Genomic DNA, 9,125 nt, shown 5'->3' with positions numbered 1-9,125 from the left:
CATTTGAACAGACGTTTCTTAGTAAGCACACTGGGGTGCTTTGAGGGAATTTAGGAAACTGTGCCATGAGTTTTCGAAAATCCTGTTTTGTCCTGATTCAGGTAAAATGTCTTCTCCAGCATTTGTCGCGGTCCTCCAGCACTTACAGTTATGTTTGAGCAGCAATACAGAGTCTGAGCTGAGTTTGAAACATCTGTCACGTCGTCGGGAACCAGAAAAATACACAAACGACCTCTGCTACTTATCTAGCGTGGACAATTCAGCCACACTGCTGTCAGTGTGAACCCACAGTGGGGGACTGTGACAAGGCCAGGCATTCAAATGGCAGGGGGGACTGTTCATTCCACCCACAACTAACTCTAATCAATTCAATTCAATTATTTATATTGTCAAAAAAAACATAAAGGATCTCAGGACACTTGACATCTAGACTAGGTCTAGACAACACTACAAACTGTAATTACAGAGACCCAACAAGTCCCACTGAACAAGCCTATTATACTACATATGTGTCAGTAATTAATGATATATATATATATCTATGTATTATGGTTTTAATATAGGCTTTGAAGCTGTGTGTGAGATAAAACTGAAAAAAAATATTATTCAAATAAAAGTCATATTATGCACACAACAGGTGACAAAAAATGTAACTAAGCACATTACTCAAGTGCTGTACTTTACTAACGCATGTGAGGTACTTGTTCTTGAGTATTTTCTTTTCAAGCCAATTTCTCACTCTACTCTAGAATATTGTATTGCATACATACGCCATTCATGAGATCAGTTTGAATTATAATACTGAGTCCGCTAGTCTTTGCAGAAGGCCACATTCAAAGGGTACACACAATGTCCCATGCCGTTCTTTCTAAGTAAATAATGTGACAAAATCCAGTATTGAGTGAGAGGAAGACAGAACGGAGTTTGTGCAGGATTCTTCCTTTTTTTGCTGGGCCTGGCGACACGTGTCGCTGCAGAGCCGATGGTCGCATTTGTTGGCACATAATCCAGGTGATATGAGAAGGACAAGTACTTTGATATCAATATCGCAGTGGTCGAGGAAAATAAAGAAATAGATAGAAGTGACATTATTTTACTGTTAAGCAGCCTTAAAACTAGGAATGGACAACACATCTGTCATAATGCCATATTACCATATTATGATGTCCAAAATCTAAAACAAAGTCTAATTCCTTCACAATACATAGAGCTTGGCATGGTTTTACTTCAGTTAGATAAAAAGCTGGTTTAATTCACATTGAGAGATGATTTTAGGAAAGTACTCATGCCAATCACTAGTATGTGAAGGGTATGTGATGATGGTGGGGGGGGGGGCTATTTAATTCCAAAGGTCAAGGGAACTTTAACAAGAGCAAGTATCCTGATCCATGTAAATACATGGCCTTTAAAAATAAAATGTGCCTGCCTCTATTGGAATTAACATAGGGGGGGTGATCCTTCGGCCCCCTGTATTTTAAGGAAGAACATTTATTTATTTACAATACATTATCATTCACAAAAGAAAAACTGGTGTCCGTAAAAGGTTTGATTTTTACTTTTTTTTTAATTAAGGCATATACGATCTATTTACAAAAGATGTTTTTTGTTTCCTCTTTTACACCTTAAGCATGGCCTGTAAACTTATGAGCACCACTGTACATAAGGAAATACTTTTTTTGGAAATAAAGAAAACACAAATAAGAATGAATCAATTATACACTGTACTGTTTGAGACAAACAGTAAACAGGTAAAAGAGCAAAGATACCAATATGTCCAGGTAATGAATGAGGTACATACACCAAGCTATAAAAACACCACCTTTATGGTGCATGGTGTATGGGGTATGGTGTTGTCAGAAAGTGATGGAGTGGAAGCCATGGAAACCCTCAGGTTTTTGTATGGATGATGCAGCTACATGGCAAGCCGAGACATCCAAGGTTCTTTGTTATTATAGTTTTAACTTTTCCCCAGTGTTACATAATACTACGACAAAATGAAACGATAATCTATTGAAGTAAACTGTTGATTTTCATCCTTCTTGGTTACATCAAAAAACTGGCTGTTAAAATTAAAAGTTCATGTGAAAGATTCACTCTCTTCTTTAAAGAGACTATGATTAGTTGTGGTTACTTAAATATTCAGAGTGTAAAGATGAAAAATTACCTATGTAATATTGGTATTTGAGTCCAGTGTTTCAGTGTGTTGAGTGACAGTGTGTGTCATACTGTACTTTCAAAATATTGCTCAAATTATCGAGTTTAAAAAACATGACACAGTGATATACACATGTTTGTGGGTACTGGAACTAACGTGGAAGTAACTGAGACTAACAGTACAACTCTCCACAGTCATAGTTCGATATAGTCATACGCAAATAAAATATTAGCACTCACAAAACCCTGATATGACATTACAAAATATGTCTGAAAACGTTTTTTTTTAATCTGCCACTAATGGTTTCAATAGTCATATTCAGCTGTGACAGCGACACTGGCATAAGTTCACAATGTTAGATTTGTGTGTGATGTGTGTGTGTGTGTGTGTGTGTGTGTGTGTGTCGTGTGTCTCATGGCAAAATATGGTCCTGGAGACACCTATACTACTGTGCGGGATATATTTTTTTGGACTATCAATTTTGACATAATACATTATAATCTCAGGAGTACTAATGGTTTTAATTAAGGGATAATGTAAATTTTAAGAATGGTATGATGGAGCATTATGACATTTGCGTTATTTATAATTCATTTGTTTACCTATATGCTGCCTAATGTTTACAACTTTTAAAAAATAAATGGAAGATTATTTTGACTTCTCTTTTGTTTTCCTTGTTGTACTGAAAACATACCTAACGTGACCCGAAACGAGGTACGAGTCCCAATCAGGAAATTTGTGTATAAACATGAAGGTGAACTCATCCTATTGTCATACTATTGTTCGTTGATGTTTATCCTGTACTAATGTCTGTGGTGCTTTCTTCATTGTCTTTACTATCTGTATTAATATATATTTCAGGTACAAGTACTGACTTTTTCAATATATTTATGGTACTACTTTTGCTAGGACTGTTTTAATACATATTCAAACTAATTTAATTAACGTCATTCATTACACGCAATATTGTTTTTCTGCACCTTACAACTGCACTTTACGAAATCTTTATTTGATGTCACTTACATTCAGCCAAATTTCTACTCACTGTCTGCTGGTTTTGGTGTGTACTTGTGTATTTGTTTGTTTGGCTCTTGTTGTAGAAAATGCTGCTGCGTAACAAGGAAATTCCCCGCTGTGGATGAATAAGTAAATCTAATCTAATCTAATTAGATAGGACAGATAGACCAGTAAGGGTAGAAGTGGGGGAATGACAGTGGGAACGGAAGGAATCAAACCCACGATCGCAGCGGCAAAGACGAGCCTTTGTTCATGGGGTGCATGCTCAAACCAGGTGAGCAACCAGACCCCCCCGTCTGTAATTTTAACTGATGTCTTGGCTTCTGGTTCCAAAACATCTCACCCAAAGGAAGTGTGATTATGGTGTTGTCATGATAAATTAATGAAATGAAATGACAAGTGTAATTAGAACATTTTATGATCTCTTACGTGCCACTCCAAGACATCGACCCTCCCATTGTGATTGGTTGGTGGTATGGTACCGCAAAGTGAGGTTTTAACGGTGTACTACTCAGTCATGTGGAGACAGTAAAGAGTCGGTGGAATCAGTGTTTCATTCAAGTCAAAGTAACTTATAGAATGATGATTGGCTGTTGTGCTGCAGAGTTTCGGGCTCAGCTTCTGTTGTCAGGAGCCTCTGACGTCTGTCAGACATCTGAAAACACTTCTTCTGTAACAGTGAAAACAGCACAGAGGGGGATATGCCAGACTCAATGTTGGTGTATATTGATTTTTTAGGATATGCTCATTGTGACACTCACAGCACTTGTAGAGAGTGTTGAGCCTGGCAATGTCGTTGCGACTCATCTCCCTGGCGTTGCCGAAGGACACGTTGGGGTGGGGATGGGGACCATGGTGGGCTGGCGTTCTTGGAGAAGGCGGTCCTGCAAGAGGCAATGGAACAGTTAGAAGGGAGACATCACATCCTAGGAACCTTACTGTGGTGTCATTGGATTCAGTCTTCACATTCATTCACCGTGAATAAAGTTGTTTTACTGTTTTCTGCATTTCAAGACTATCTAAAATCAAAAACATATTGTCAAAGTCCTGCCTTGAAGAGGTAGTGTCATGCGAAGCGCCAGACACAATGACGGTGCTTCTGTCCAAATAGCCTCGGGTAGGAACTGTTTTAGTGGAACATGTAGTGTTTAGCGTGCGAGAGAAAATCAGTGGACATGTAGTCTAGCTGGCTGTCTGGATTACCTGCAGAGATCTGAGGACCAGAGACCACCAGTAACCATAGTCCTCAGAATCCATAGAGGTGGTAGACCGCCAACACAAAGAAAGAGGTGTTGATGGAACTCCAGAGAAATGAAGGACATTGGTAGAACCTGATACATGATACAAGCCATCCGTGATCGCAACACCCACACCCAACCATCCTCATGCAGTTTGTGGTAGCAAGGAGGACACGGAGGATAAAAAAACATGAGGACTCTAGAGAGGTCATTATCTCACTTAAGTTTCTGTGTGAGAGAAAGTCGCTGGACGCCACATATTCGGAACAGATCACGATGAGAAATCAGGAGAGAGTTGTGCGGAACTGATGGTTTGTTGTTAGCTTAGTAGCAACCATTGTACAGGTGGTTTTTTATATCAAAAGTATGCACTAAAGCTTTAAAACACAAAGCGACGTGCCTTCTCATCAGGGTGCCTCGGCTTGTGCCTCAAACTGCTGAAGGAATAAGGCTCGTGAATTTGTGAACCTTCGAACTAAATCATTCTTAAAACTTTTTATGACATGTTTATGTGATGGGGTCGTTCATGTCTTTCTCTTTTTACCCTAGATTGTAATTACATTTGGTTACCGAACTGTGTTTTTCTTCTACGTTTGATAGTGTCCCAATACTGTTTACTATGGAACGTGATAAATGGTATGTGCTATTGATTTATGTGTTTTTCAAATCCTTGTTGTTTTTAAGGTGCTACACAGTAAAGTTATTTTGTATATTTTCTTATTATTATGCACACAAACACAGAAGTGAAGCCAGCTGTTCTTACTTGTGGTACTGCATGACAGAGTTGTAATCGTAGGGAGTGCCCTGGTTCAGGGTGGCAATCTTATGAAGTTATGCTCCATTCCTAAAAAAAAACGAAGAAAAAAAAAGTTACATTTTTTTGGATTTGATAGGAGGTTTTATTCATGAGCGTATTTGCTCAAAAAGGTATACATTACATAATATTGTTAGGCCTGCATTGATTTATCTTGCAGAGAAAAAATCCTATGAGTGTGTGTTATGTGAATGTACTGTCTGCAGTTTATTGGGTTTCCACTCTAACAGTCTGAATAATAAGCAGCTCCCTTACCAGACTGAACGTTCTGCAGCATGACTCTGATGTGGTTGTCCCTGTCAGAGCGGGTCTGCTCATGGTTGAAGCCCAGAGCATGGAGCAGCTCGTGCTGCACCGTGCTATGGTAAAGGCATCCACTCCGGGCCAGAGACACCACCTGCTTCCCACCACGACGGCCAACGAAGGAGTAGCAGCTGGACAGGAGCACAGACGAGTTGAAGAACACTGAAGTGGGAGCAAAGCTTCCAACTCAAAGTCTTCTATAACAACACTGTCTTACCCATTCTGGGACTCGATACTCAGCCAGTCGCGGTCATCGCTTCGGGTGGGCCTGAAGCGGATGCAGGAGAAGGAAGAGAAGGACTCCAGTCCACGGATGATGATGGCCTTCTCACGGTCGGCTGCCAGGACCACAGTAAACAGCCTTTAGCTTCTTAGCATCCCACAGTACACAGCATATAGCTTCTTTGCATCCCACAGCACACAGCATTTAGCCTTTTAGCATCCAAAAGCACACAGCATTTAGCTTCTAGCTTCCCACAGCCCACAGTATTTAGCTATTTAGCACCAAAAAGCACACAGCATCTAGCTTCTAAGCATCCCACAGCATTTAGCTTCTTAGCACTCCACTTCTTACCATTTCTTAGCACACAACATTTAGCTTCTTACCATCCCATAGCAAACAACATTAAGCTTTTTAACATCCCACAGCACACCTTTAGCTTCTTATCCTAACAAGAACACAACATTTAGCTTCTTGGACAACCCACAGCACACGCATTTAGCTTATTCCATACCACAGCACAAATCATTTAGCTTATATATCCCATAGCCCAATCATTGTTTCTTGATATCCCACAGCACATTTAGTTCTATTATTTCACAGGACACACCTTTTAGCTTCTTTCATCCCACAGCAACAACCATTTAGCTTATTATTCCACAGCACAAAAAATTTGCTTTTTACCCTACAGCAAACAACATTAATGTTTAGCTTCTTAGAACCCAACAGCACAAATATGTGGCTTCTTAGCATCCCACAGCACATAAATATATATAGTAATATATATATAATATATATATATATTTTTTTTGTTTTTTTTTTTTTTTTCTCTACTACACTGGCACCAAATTATTTGACATATTGTTTTTGGAAATTACATTTAAAAAAGACAATCTTATATTAGTACAACAGCAGGTATACTGTTGAAATGGAGTGTAGTTTCTTCAAGTCTATTTAAAGTGAGTCAGCCTGGCTACATGTGCGTGGGTGCGTGCGTGCGTGCGTGTTTGTGTGTGTGTGTGTTTGTGTGTGTGTGTGTGTGTGTGTGGGCTTGCATGAATGTCATTCAAAGGCTAGATGAGTAAGAGAGGACGGAGATCTAAGGGGAGCTTAGGGCATAAATAAATATGTAGAAAATAAATAAATAAAAACACTAACAACAGATAATAAATTAAACAATTAATAAAAACGAATCAGAAACGTTACTGTACTTCTAAACCCCCCTACAATATTGCTACAAACAAACAATACAAAATACTATAATACTGATAATAACGACTGTAATTAATATGATAATAGAGTAATTTCAGTTACTCAGCAGTTTGTAAATAAAATAGGTTTCAGATTTGTAAGCTGTTTGCTGTGTTTGATTCTGTAGTCAGCACTTGGTGTTCTCACTTTGAAAACAGCTTCTCTTGCATCCTAATCAGTGTTGTTGGAGCGGGATAGGTTTCAAGTGGAGAACAAAGTGCTGGACATACAGAATCAAACACACAGCAAACAGGGTGGGTGCATTACAAATCTTGAAACCTAGTTTATTAAAAACTGCTGAGTAAATGTAAATTACTCTATTATCATTAGTAATATACCAGGCGTTATTCTCAGTATTATAGATCATTTGTATTGTTTGTTGTAGCAATATTGGTAGGGGGGGTTAGGAGTAGCAGTAAGTGTCTGAAAAAATTCGTTTTTATAATGTTTACTTTTTATCTGGGTTAGTGTTTTTATGTATTTTATTTTCGCATATGGATTATGCCCAAGTCTCCATTAGCTCTCCGTCTCTCTTACTCATCAGCCTTTGATGCCATTCATGCAAGCACACCACACACACACACACACACACACACACACACACACCACAACACGCACGCAAACGACACGCACGCACGCACATCTAGCCAGGCTGATCCACTTTCAATAGACTTGAAGAAACGACACTCCATTCTAAAAGTATTAACTGCTGTTGTGAAGATAATAAGTTGTCTTTTTTAAAGGTAATTTTCCCAAAAAAAAACAATGATGTCAAATACTTTGGGCCAGGTAGTAAGGAAAAAACAAAAAAAAAACAAAAAATATATATATATAATATATATATATATCTATCGTTATATGTATTGTTGCTGTGGGATGCTAAGAAGCCTACATATTGGTGTGCGTGGGTCTAAGAAGCTAAACAGTAAGTTGTTTGCTGTAAGATGGTACAAAGCTAAATTTTTGTGATGTGGAATAATAAGGCGAAATGGTGTGTGTCTGTGGGTGAAAAGAAGCTAAAAGGTGTGTCGTGAACTAATTAGAAAGCTCTAAATGTGCTGTGGGATATTCAAGAAAACTAAATGATTTGGGCTATGGGATATTAATAAGCTAATGATTTGTGCTGTGGTAATGGAAATAAGCTAATGCTTGTGCTGGGGTTGCCAAGAAGCTAAATGTGTGGTCTCTGTGAGGTAAGAAGCTAAAGGTGTGCTGTGGGATGTTAAAACAGCTTAATGTTGTTTCTAGGGATGGTAAGAACGCTAAATGTTGTGTTGCTAAGAAATGTACTGGTGGCGTGATCAGAAGCTAATGCTGGGGGATGCTAGAAGCTAGTGTGTGTGCTTTTGGCATGCAAATAGCAATACTGTGGGCTGTGGGACGCTAAGATAAGCTAAATGCTGTGTGCTTTTTGGATGTAAAAGGCTAAATGCTGTGTTGCTGTGGGATGCAAGAGCTTATGCTGTGTACTGGGCGGGATGCTAAGAGCTAAAGGCTGTGTCCTGTTTTTATGTCCTGGCAGCCGGAACGTGAGAAGGCAACATAATCCGTGGCTGGAGTCCTTACATCTTCTTCTCCTGAATCGCTTCAGTGACACCCGAAGCGTGACCGCAGACTGGCGCGTATCGCCCGTACCAGGAATGGGTAAGGACAGTGTTGTATAGAAGACTTTTGAGTTGGAAGCTTTGCTCCAACTTCAGTGTTCTTAAAAATCGTCTGTGCTCCTGTCCAGCTGCTACTCCTTCGTTGGGTTGCAGCGGGTGGGAAGCAGGTGGTGTCTCTGGCCCGGAGTGGATGCCTTTACCATAGCACGGGGCAGCCCGAGCGCTCCATGATCTGGCTTCAACCATGAGCAGACCCGCTCTGACAGGGACAAACCACATCAGAGGTCTGACCTGCAGAAAGTCAGTCTGGTAGGGAGCTGCTTATTATTCAGACTGTTAGAGTGGAAACCCAATAAACTGCAGACAGTACATTCACATAAGACACACTCATAGGATTTGTTTCTGCAAGAAATCATGCAGGCCTAACAATATTATGTAATGTATAAAACCTTTTTGAGCAAATACGCTCATGAATACAACCTCCTATCAAAATCCAAAAAAATGTAACTTTTTTTTCTTCGTT

At 39.4% G+C, this 9,125-nt stretch overlaps 1 pseudogene; it reads right to left on the bottom strand.

Moving 5' to 3' along the window:
- The window catches only part of LOC116690918 (low choriolytic enzyme-like), an 8,935-nt pseudogene extending 87 nt beyond the window's left edge, over nucleotides 1–8,848 (bottom strand).
- Between the last annotated feature and the right edge of the window lie 277 nt (nucleotides 8,849–9,125).

The sequence above is a fragment of the Etheostoma spectabile genome, chromosome 6 (genome assembly GCF_008692095.1).
Source record: "Etheostoma spectabile isolate EspeVRDwgs_2016 chromosome 6, UIUC_Espe_1.0, whole genome shotgun sequence".
Taxonomy (NCBI): Eukaryota; Metazoa; Chordata; class Actinopteri; order Perciformes; family Percidae; genus Etheostoma; species Etheostoma spectabile.
Note: the sequence above shows the minus strand (reverse complement) of the source record. Positions and strands in the feature narration are given on the sequence as shown.